At 40.5% G+C, this 9792-nt stretch overlaps 2 protein-coding genes across 7 annotated transcripts in view; one reads left to right on the top strand and one right to left on the bottom strand.

The window, feature by feature from the left end:
* LOC124861426 (gastrula zinc finger protein XlCGF57.1-like) overlaps window positions 1–9792 on the top strand; it is a 1067819-nt gene that overhangs the window by 490873 nt on the left and 567154 nt on the right. The window lies entirely within an intron of this gene.
* The window catches only part of LOC124861417 (gastrula zinc finger protein XlCGF57.1-like), a 364644-nt gene that overhangs the window by 214830 nt on the left and 140022 nt on the right, over window positions 1–9792 (bottom strand). The window lies entirely within an intron of this gene.

Genomic DNA, 9792 nt, shown 5'->3' with positions numbered 1-9792 from the left:
AGATACTGATTCACCTCATTTACATCTTCCTGCTCTGTAGTGTTTAGATTATTGTACTTTATCTTGACTAGAGTTTGTATTGTATTTTTTGGTAAGCATTTTACAGTCTGTACATTTTTAAATAATTCTGTATGATATTGTTAATAATTTTATTCATGGTTATTTATTATTGTTTCTAAAAAATAAATAACCTTCCTAATATGTTATTCTTACTATTACCTTACCAGAGGTGCACTTTTAATGTGTCCTGCTGCTGAAACTATAAATAAAGTTGAAGTTGATCCTATCTCTATATTAATAATTTTATGATTGTTATAGAAGTTTATGAACTTATTTACTCAACTGTTGTCACTTTTCTTTAGTTCACCCATCAGTGGTACTCTACCAGGCCAGAGTTCACCCTGTCATCTCCAGGTTTCAAATAACTTTTTTTGAAAGGTTAAATATATTGAGTCAGATTTTGCATTTAAAAGAATGTGCAATCATTGCATATTTTAAAGAGGAGCTAATTTTGTTTTGTTATTTTATCATTAAAAAAAACGATTTTTAGTCTGCAAATTTATTAACCAATGGAGGCCTGGATTTGGTGTCACACACAAAACTAAAGTGGAAAAACACACTAGAGGCTGATCCAACTTTGATGTAATGTCCTTAAAACAAGTCAAAATGAGGCTCAGTATTGTGTGTGGCCTCCATGTGTCTGTATGAGCTCCCTACAACACCTGGACATGCTCCTGATGAGACAGCAGATGGTCTCCTGAGGGATATCCTCCCAGACCTGGACTAAAGCATCCACCAACTCCTGGACAGTCTGTGGTGCAACGTGACGTTGGTGGATGGAGCGAGACATGATGTCCCAGATGTGCTCAATCAGATTCAGGTCTGGGGAACGGGCGGGCCAGTCCATAACTTCAATGTCTTCATCTTGCAGGAATTGCTGACACACTCCAGCCACATGAGGTCTAGCATTGTCCTGCATTAGTAGGAACCCAGGACCAACCGCACCAGCATATGGTCTCACAAGGGGTCTGAGGATCTCATCTCGGTACCTAATGGCAGTCAGGCTACCTCTGGTGAACACATGGAAAGAAATGCCACCCCACACCATTACTGACCCACTACCAAACCGGTCATGCTGAAGGATGCTGCAGGCAGCAGATCGCTCTCCACGGTGTCTCCAGACTCTGTCACGTCTGTCACATGTGCTCAGTGTGAACCTGCTTTCATTTGTGAAGAACACAGGGCACCAGTGGCAAATTTACCAATCCTGGTGTTCTCTGGCAAATGTCAAGCGTCCTGCACGGTGTTGGGCTGTGAGCACAATCCCCATTTGTGGATGTGGGGCCCTCATACCATCCTCATGGAGTCAGTTTTTAACCGTTTTGCAGACACATGCACATTTGTGGCCTGCTGGAAGTCATTTTGCAGGGCTCTGGCAGTGCTCCTCCTGTTCCTTCTTGCACAAAGGTGGAGGTAGCGTTCCTGCTGCTGGGTTGTTGCCCTCCTACGGCCTCCTCCACGTCTCCTGGTGTACTGGCTTGTCTCCTGGTAGCGCCTCCAGGTTATGGACGCTACGCTGACAGACACAGCAAACCTTCTTGCCACAGCTCGCATTGATGTGCCATCCTGGATGAGCTGCACTACCTGAGCCACTTGTGTGGGTTGTAGAGTCCGTCTCATGCTACCACGAGTGTGAAAACACCACCAACATTCAAAGTGACCAAAACATCAGCCAGAAAGCATCGGTACTGAGAAGTGGTCTGTGGTCCCCACCTTCAGAACCACTCCTTTATTGAGTGTGTCTTGCTAATCGCCAAAGATTTCCCCCTGTTGTCTTTTCCATTTGAACAACAAGATGTGAAATTGATTGTCAATCAGTGTTGCTTCCTAAGTGGACAGTTTGATTTCACAGAAGTTTGATTTACTTGGAGTTATATTGTGTTGTTTAAGTGTTCCCTTTAGTTTTTGAGCAGTGTATTATCTGCTTCTAGTGTATCATTAAAAAAAGGGACTGAAGATTGACCAACAAGCATTTCTGAACTGTTTGATAGTTAGGATAAATTGGAATGTATTTACCTGACTTAAAATCTGTATGATTCAACTTTATTAACTTTGTAAAGTGCCTTGAGACGACAAGTGAATTGGCGCTTTTTAAATAAACTGAATTAAATTGAAATTTCTAACAGCTGAAGATCTACTTAATAGAATCAATATGCAATTAAATGGAAATTCGGAAGTCTACAAGCCACTTTAGTTTGATATTGACTCAGTTATACTCAAATCATTCAGTTATAACTGCATCACTTACAAAGAAATCATTCATTCATAAACCATGATTAAAGTAAAAATAGGACAAAAAGTTAAAAACTGAAAAATAATGTACAGTGCATTTTTAAGCTGCTAATCAACATAAGATCAATGGAAGGTATGACTTCATGTCAGAGCTTCGTAATAATTGAAGCAGGTGGGGTAAAAGTGAGATGCTGGAGGCCCACGTTGGGACCACATGTGGTGAAGAAACTGCTGCCAGAAAGTGAGTCACAGTCACAGAATGCTGTACAACACAGGTAGAATTACATCGGAAAAACAAAACTTAATATTTGGTACCGAAACTTTTGTTTGCAATTCTAGATATCAGACCTTTCTTGTAGTTCTTGATGAGGTTTGCACACACTGCAGCAGGAAGTTTGGACCACTTCTCCCAACAGACCCTCTTCAGATCCTTCAGGTTTCCGGGCTTCAGCTTCAGCTCCCTCCAAAGATTGTTGATTGGGTTCAGGTCTGGAGACTGGTTAGGCCTCTCCAGGACCTTGAAGCCACTCCTTGGTAATCCTGGCTGTGTGCTTCGGGTTGTTGTCCTGCTGGAAGACCCAGCCACGACCCATCTTCAATGCCCTTACTTAGGGAAGGAGGTTGTTGGCTAAGATGCAGTCATCCTGTCTTATTTGCAGAAAAGCATCACCAAAGAATGATGTTTCCACCTCCATGCTTCACGGTAGGGATGGTGTTCCTGTGGTTGTCCTCATCTTTCTTCTTCCAGCAAACATGGTGAGTGGAGTTTAGATCAAAAAGCTTTATTTTTGTCACATCAGAGTGCATGACCTTCTCCCAGTCCTCCTCTGGATCATCCAGATGGTCATTGGCAAACTTCAGATGGGCCTGGACATGCGTTGGCTTGAACACAGGGACCTTGAATGCGCTGCATGATATTAATCCATGGCAGCGTAGTATGTTTCTAATGGTCTTCTTTGGGACTGTGGTCCCAGCTCCTTTCAGGTCATTGACTATTGACTTATTGACCATATTTCTAATTGAAAATAAATCATAGCACAGAGTTAGAAAGAAAACTCTTGTTTTTTTAATGACAGGAATCATTGGTTGAGGAGTGAACACATGAAACTGATTGATTAGATAATTAAACAAGACTTTAACTTTACATGGAGTTAAATTTTCCTTTTTTTCTGAAAATCTTCCTAATTCTCCCCGTTTTCAGGCAAACTTTGCAGTGAAAGTTATTCTGAAGTTCACTTCAGTTTAGAGAAATCGGTTCATGTCAGCGGCGGTTAGTTTGCAGCACAAGCTGTGATACGGGCGATAAATTTCTGGGCTGCAACGAGACAAGAGGACAAGAAACCTCTGAATTGCATTTTTTCCTACTAAACACTTAAACCTTAACATGTTTTTAATATAAAGTCTATTGTTGAAATATCCTCAGAGGTCATCTCTGGGATTTTTCTATTTTATTTCAAGTCATCAACATCAAATTAATGTTGGTCTGATTAAGAATCCAAACCCTAAAACTAAAATTAGAGATTACTGGGTCATGAACACCATTGTTATTGGAAGTGAATCCTACCTATTTGTTCATTTCAGCATCAAGCTGCAACACACACTCTTATACGTTTGATTGACATGTTATCATCTGCCAGATTAAGAACATAGGATAGAAGATAACATAATATGACTATCATCAATATGATCAATACTAACTGGTGTCTAATTATATCATACTGATGGCTGCAGAAAATGTACGGGCTTTGTTCACAAGAAGGAAACTTTCAATTCAATTCAGTTTTATTTCTATAGCGCCAATTCACAACACATGTCGTCTCAAGGCACTTTACAATTCAGTCAAATCATATAGATTTCCGCCATAATGAACACCTCCGGAACAGGACCAGGAACAGGATTAGAAGTCGGGGGCAGCGGCGATGGCTGATCAGGAGCAAAGCCATGAGTTGAAAAGTCAGGTCGAGCTTCGGTGGAGAGGCGAGCGGAGGAGCGGGCAGGAGGCCTCCTCATAGAAGCGACGATTCACCCAGGGCCCTATGATGCTCAGCCTTGATGGCGTGGTGAATCTGAGGATCTTGGGAAAAAAAAAAATCCTTCCATGCCTCCAGCCAGTCTGGAAGGTTGCTTGCAACCTCCAACCTCCTCCATGGAGAGCTGGGAGAGGTCACAAGGTGTAAAAACAGTTTTACGAGGATTTCACCCCTTTTGAATTCCCTCTCAATTCTTCTCACTTGGTCCTGTTGGCTGGTTCCTTCTGTCATAATGCGGTTTTGTGGTCGAATGGATGTGCAGAGAAGAACTCCTGAAGCACAAGGTTTGCAGGTAAGCAGCGTCTTTAATGTTCATGTTAGGACACAGACAGGGTAGCAAACGTACACTCACAAGGAACCAGCGGGGAACAAACGGACTTAAATACAGAACTGAACAGCAGGGGGAACCAATGACACACGAGACCAGACAATCAAGGGAAAACCCAGAACAGGTTAGGGTCCAAGGAGACAGAAAACAAAGGACTAGACCAAGTAATTAAACAAAAACACAAACTCAAGAACTCAAAACACAAGCTGGCATGACATTTATACCATATATACATATAAAACACTTAAAATACAACTGTGTATAAAACAATGGACAATATTAGTAATAAACAATAATTGCTTTGTTTTTATCTACAGAACTGGTTACTTTTACTCTTAATAAAAATACAATTGTACAATTTTTTAACTAATGCACTGTCCATATCCATGTTATTGATATTTTGAGTGCATTACTTGTCTCTGCAGCATGTATATATAAAACAAAACAATAACTAAAACTGGATCTCTTTATTTTTGTTGTTCAGAGGAAACATCCCAGTACCCTACTGGGTATTCCAGACCCATCATTAGATGTCTCTATCTTAAGTACGCCCTCTCCTCTCAAGCAAACGACTCTTGGCACCTCCACACTTCTCAAAAAAGACTAAATGATTTGGTGTTTGGGTACATTATAGCAGATGTGTAACCTTTTTCACTGGTAGAGAAGACATCATTTTGGGAAATGATCAACGGAATCAGTGGGGGCAAAGGACCCATGTCCAGAAAAACCTTCATGCATGGCATTGAAAATGAGGCTCAAAAAATGAAAGAAGCACTGCAATGTTCAAGCTGCTTGCACAACTGCAGACATATGGACAGCTCACCATAAGAGTTTCTTTGGTATTACATCCCATTGGATTGAGCCTGAAACATTGCAGCGAAGGTCTGCTGCGCTGGCCTGTAAGCGGCTAACTGGGCGCCATACATATGATGTAATTGCTGTCAAACTTGCTGAGATTCATTCACAATTTGAAATCCAGGGCAAAGTCTGTGCAACTGTGACTGATAATGGAAGTAATTTTGTGAAAGCTTTCATTGAATCTGGAGCGTCTGGGTCTGAATTAGAGGACGAAACTGATGGTGTAGATAAAGTACAATTTGCTGATGTTTCAGCTGTTTTTAAGGCAGATCAAGATGAAGAAGAAATTTTTTTTTGCCACCTCACCATCACTGTGCTCCACATACTCTTAATCCTTTTGCAACATCAGACCTGGACAAAGCAGCATAACAAGGTGGTCACAGAAAACTCAACTGAATGCCATGTCCAAATGTGCAGGCATATGGAACAAAGCCCACCGCTCATCCGGTGCTGCTGATGCCAGTGAAGAAATTGTTCAGATGAGATGCCTGGTGCTATCAGTGACAATGTGGAGCTCAGAGTACCATGCCATTGAGAAACTGCCAGTCAATGCAAAATTGCAAATGCCTCAAATGGACCAGATCTTCTAGAAGATGATGACAACTTCTTCACTTTTGAGACAGCAATGACAACTAGTGCAACTGTAGAAGAGATGCACAGGTACCTTCAAGATTCAGATAAGTCCTTGGTTTTACTGGAGATGTACCCTACACTCAAAGCACTACATTGCCACCAAGTGCTTCTGTAGAGTGACCTTTCAGCCAGGGAGGACTCATTTTCACTCCTCATCGCAACCGAATGACAGATGAGCACTTTGAAATGTCTCTCTTGCGGCAGTACAACTGACTTTACTGGACTGTTGATTAATAAAGAATATGTAGATAGGTGGCTACTCACTAATATGTTTGCCTTAAATTAAAACATTGTTTTGTTTACATTAATCTAAAACAACACTTTCACCATTCTGCAATGTTTGCAATATTTTAATCAGCATGAACAAGTTGGATAAAACATGTTTTACTTGCAGTATTTTTGGGTTAGCTTTTGTTGTTTTAAAAAAAAAAAGATTCAATGTTAACAAAGTTTCTGCTACGTTCAGGCATTTGGTCACTTTATTAGAGAAACAAAAATATAATCTTTTAACATTCAAAAATAAAAATAATCTTGAATTAATTGGTCTTTTTTAATGTACTTTTCCTAGTCAATAATGTTTAGCATTAATAGGCTTTGTTTTCCTGCAGGAATAGCTTCCAATGATTAGTGTTACATTAAATAGGCTTAAATGCAGTTTTTAAGGGGAAGTATTCCAAGTATTTAGAATACAGTACCAGCATAAAGTATTGTAAAGGAATACGTTACAAAATACATTTTAAAGCAGGTATTCAGTATTCTGTAACTAAATACATTTACAAAGTATTCTCCCCAATATTGGCCTTCCCTAACTATTATCAACATGTGAAACATGCCACGCAAGGAGCACACATTTTAAACCACTGTTACAGTGGTTTAAAATGTGTGGGACGGGACTGAGGATTGAGACAGGATTAAGGGATGTTTCAAACGGAACAATCCACAAAGAATGTGGCAGGGTCTCAACTAAGGATGGCTACCTTTCACATTTGAACCAATACCATACAGATACTCGGATACCTGGGAATCGATACCGGTACTCAACGGTAACAGTATTTTTGTGTGTGTTTATGTGGTAAATGTGTTCATTCGTTTAATAACAACATTTCTAAAGTTTTCAATTTAACATTTATTTCTCAATATATTAATGTGTTTTGACTATCTATTTATCTACACACACTGCTTCCTCAGATTAGAAGTATTCCCACCACTGGCCTTGCACTTTGCGTCACAAATATTGCAGCGAGTGTAATCTGCACCGCATTTTGAAAAGTGGAGCCGTACTTTCAAGCGTTTTCTATCAGCCATGCTGTGTTGACGGCACCAGCGGCTACTGATGTCATTGTGTGTGCAATGCTGTGTTCATGTCCGACAAGGAAAATCGCCCGCTCTCCACTCCCTCAGTGTCACCATGATGCGTTTAGGTACCGAAACATTTCCGTTTGATTTTACGTGAATCGGTACTCTGTAGTACCGACGGAATTTGGTCGGTAGGCCTACCTATAAAAGTACAGAATTCGGTATTCATCCCTAGTCTCAATACTATTACCTCTTGGAAACCTAAGAATAAGAAGATTGTCTCTTTTGATAACTTACAGCTGAATAACTTGAACAAATTTTATTGTTGGTTTGAGACTTCGGAAAGGAGTCCGTAGACTTCTTGTTGGGCAGTGAGGACAGTGGTTTCACTGTTCTTCAGGAGGATGTCCATAGGATCCTGTTTAGGACTAAAGTCTGCACCTTGATCGGATGAAATTCCCCCACGGGCTCTTAAGAAGTTTTCTGAGCAACTTGCTCCTGTTTTAACTGACTTTTTAAACATGTCACTAGGTACTGCAATGTTCCACAGAGCTATAAAAAGTTATCCATCATTTCAGTGCCTAAGAAGACATCTGGGACATGTTTAAATGATTATCGGCCTGTGGCACTCACTTCAGTCTTGATGAAACATTTTGAGTGTCTTGTGCTGGATTATATTAAAGACCAGATCTCTGTCAGTGGGTCGGCTCCAGTTTGCATATAGACAGAACAGGAGTGTAGAAGAAGCCATCTCATTTTCCCTGAATTCTGTATCCACATTACATGTGGATAAGGGAAAATCTCAAGTTTGAATGCTTTTTATTGATTCCAGCTCTGCTTTTAATTCTCATTCCTGAGAGGCTTATTTATAAACTGAAGATGCTTGGAGTAAATGATGCCATTTGCAAATGGATTATTTTTTAATCTGTAGACCTCAAAGAATTAAGGTTATTGATTGCTTCTCTGATGAACTCACTGTAAACATTGGTTCGCCACAGCGTTGTATTTTGAGTTCTTTGTTGTACACTTTGTATACCTATGATTGTGTTGCATCAAACCCTAACAGCTTGATAATTAGGTATGCAGATGATACAACTATCATTGGTCTGATTTCCTCATACGACAACTCTGAGGTGAGAACTGAGGTTGAAAATGTAGTATCTTAGAGTAAGGAAAACAAATTGGTTCTAATCGCCTCTAAAACCTTTGAATTGGTCTTTGATTTTAGTAAAAAGCAATCACTTTTACCCGTTTTTATAAATGGTTTGGAGGTGCAAATTGTTGACAATTTTAACCTCCTTGGGGTTTCTTTGTCAAATGACCTCAGCTGGTAAATTGAAGGATTTTACTAGGAACCAGCTGATTCTGTTAAATTTATATCGCTGTGCACTAGAAAGCCTACTTACAAATGCAACCACACTATGGTTCAGAAATGTTTCTACTAAAGAAAGACTTTGTTCCCAGGCTTCAGCCATCATTAAGGATCCTTTGCATCATGCCAGGGACCTGTTTGAACTTCTCCCTTCCGGGAGGCGCCATCGAGCATTTAAATGTGGGACATCACGCCACAATAAAAAACGTGCACTTAAGCTACTTGCGCCTCTTTTCCAATGTGGTTTTTTATGCGCTGTCCTACTTTAGCTGCGCACGAACAATTACATGGAGCCAGCACTAGAGAGAAACAGGTAAAGATTTTTAAACAGCTTAACAGACCACAGGCAGACGTCTTATTAGAAGAGATTCATAAATCTGTCACAGCTGCAGATGATCTTAAATCACCTGAGTTTCCTAATTTGTTTTCTGCCTGCTAAAACTCTAGGTATAGGGGAGGAGCAATTTTAATTCACAAAAATATAAACTCTACATTATTAGACACAATTACAGATCCAGAGGGTAGATTTATAATAATAAAAAAAGTTATGTATTGTCAGCATATATGCCCCAAATGTTGATGACCCCTCATTCTTCTAACATTTTTTTCTTGCACCATCTGACCACTTGGATTGCTCACTTCTTCGTGGGGGTGATCTCATCTGCCCGAGATGGCAACCTGGGTTCTCACAGCAGCTCAGGGCTCCTGAGTGCTTTTGTTCGTCTGAGTTTGTGTTTGTTTTTTCACCCCTCCGCGCATTGCTCCAATACGGGAGGGCTGAAAAGATGGAATTAGAGGTAAGTCCAGGACTCTACTGAGGTCCGAAACCAAAATGCAGCTGTTCATTGCGAATCTGAACATCCTGCATCTGCAGCTCAAGAGACGCAGACGCAGAAGAGGGGGCAGTGCAGCAGCTGAAAAGCTAAGCTAGAGGCTAATCCACACAGGCGGGCTCTCCCCAGTCTTCTCCTCAAACTGGATGA

Source organism: Girardinichthys multiradiatus, chromosome 24 (assembly GCF_021462225.1).
Source record: "Girardinichthys multiradiatus isolate DD_20200921_A chromosome 24, DD_fGirMul_XY1, whole genome shotgun sequence".
Lineage (NCBI taxonomy): Eukaryota > Metazoa > Chordata > Actinopteri > Cyprinodontiformes > Goodeidae > Girardinichthys > Girardinichthys multiradiatus.
Note: the sequence above shows the minus strand (reverse complement) of the source record. Positions and strands in the feature narration are given on the sequence as shown.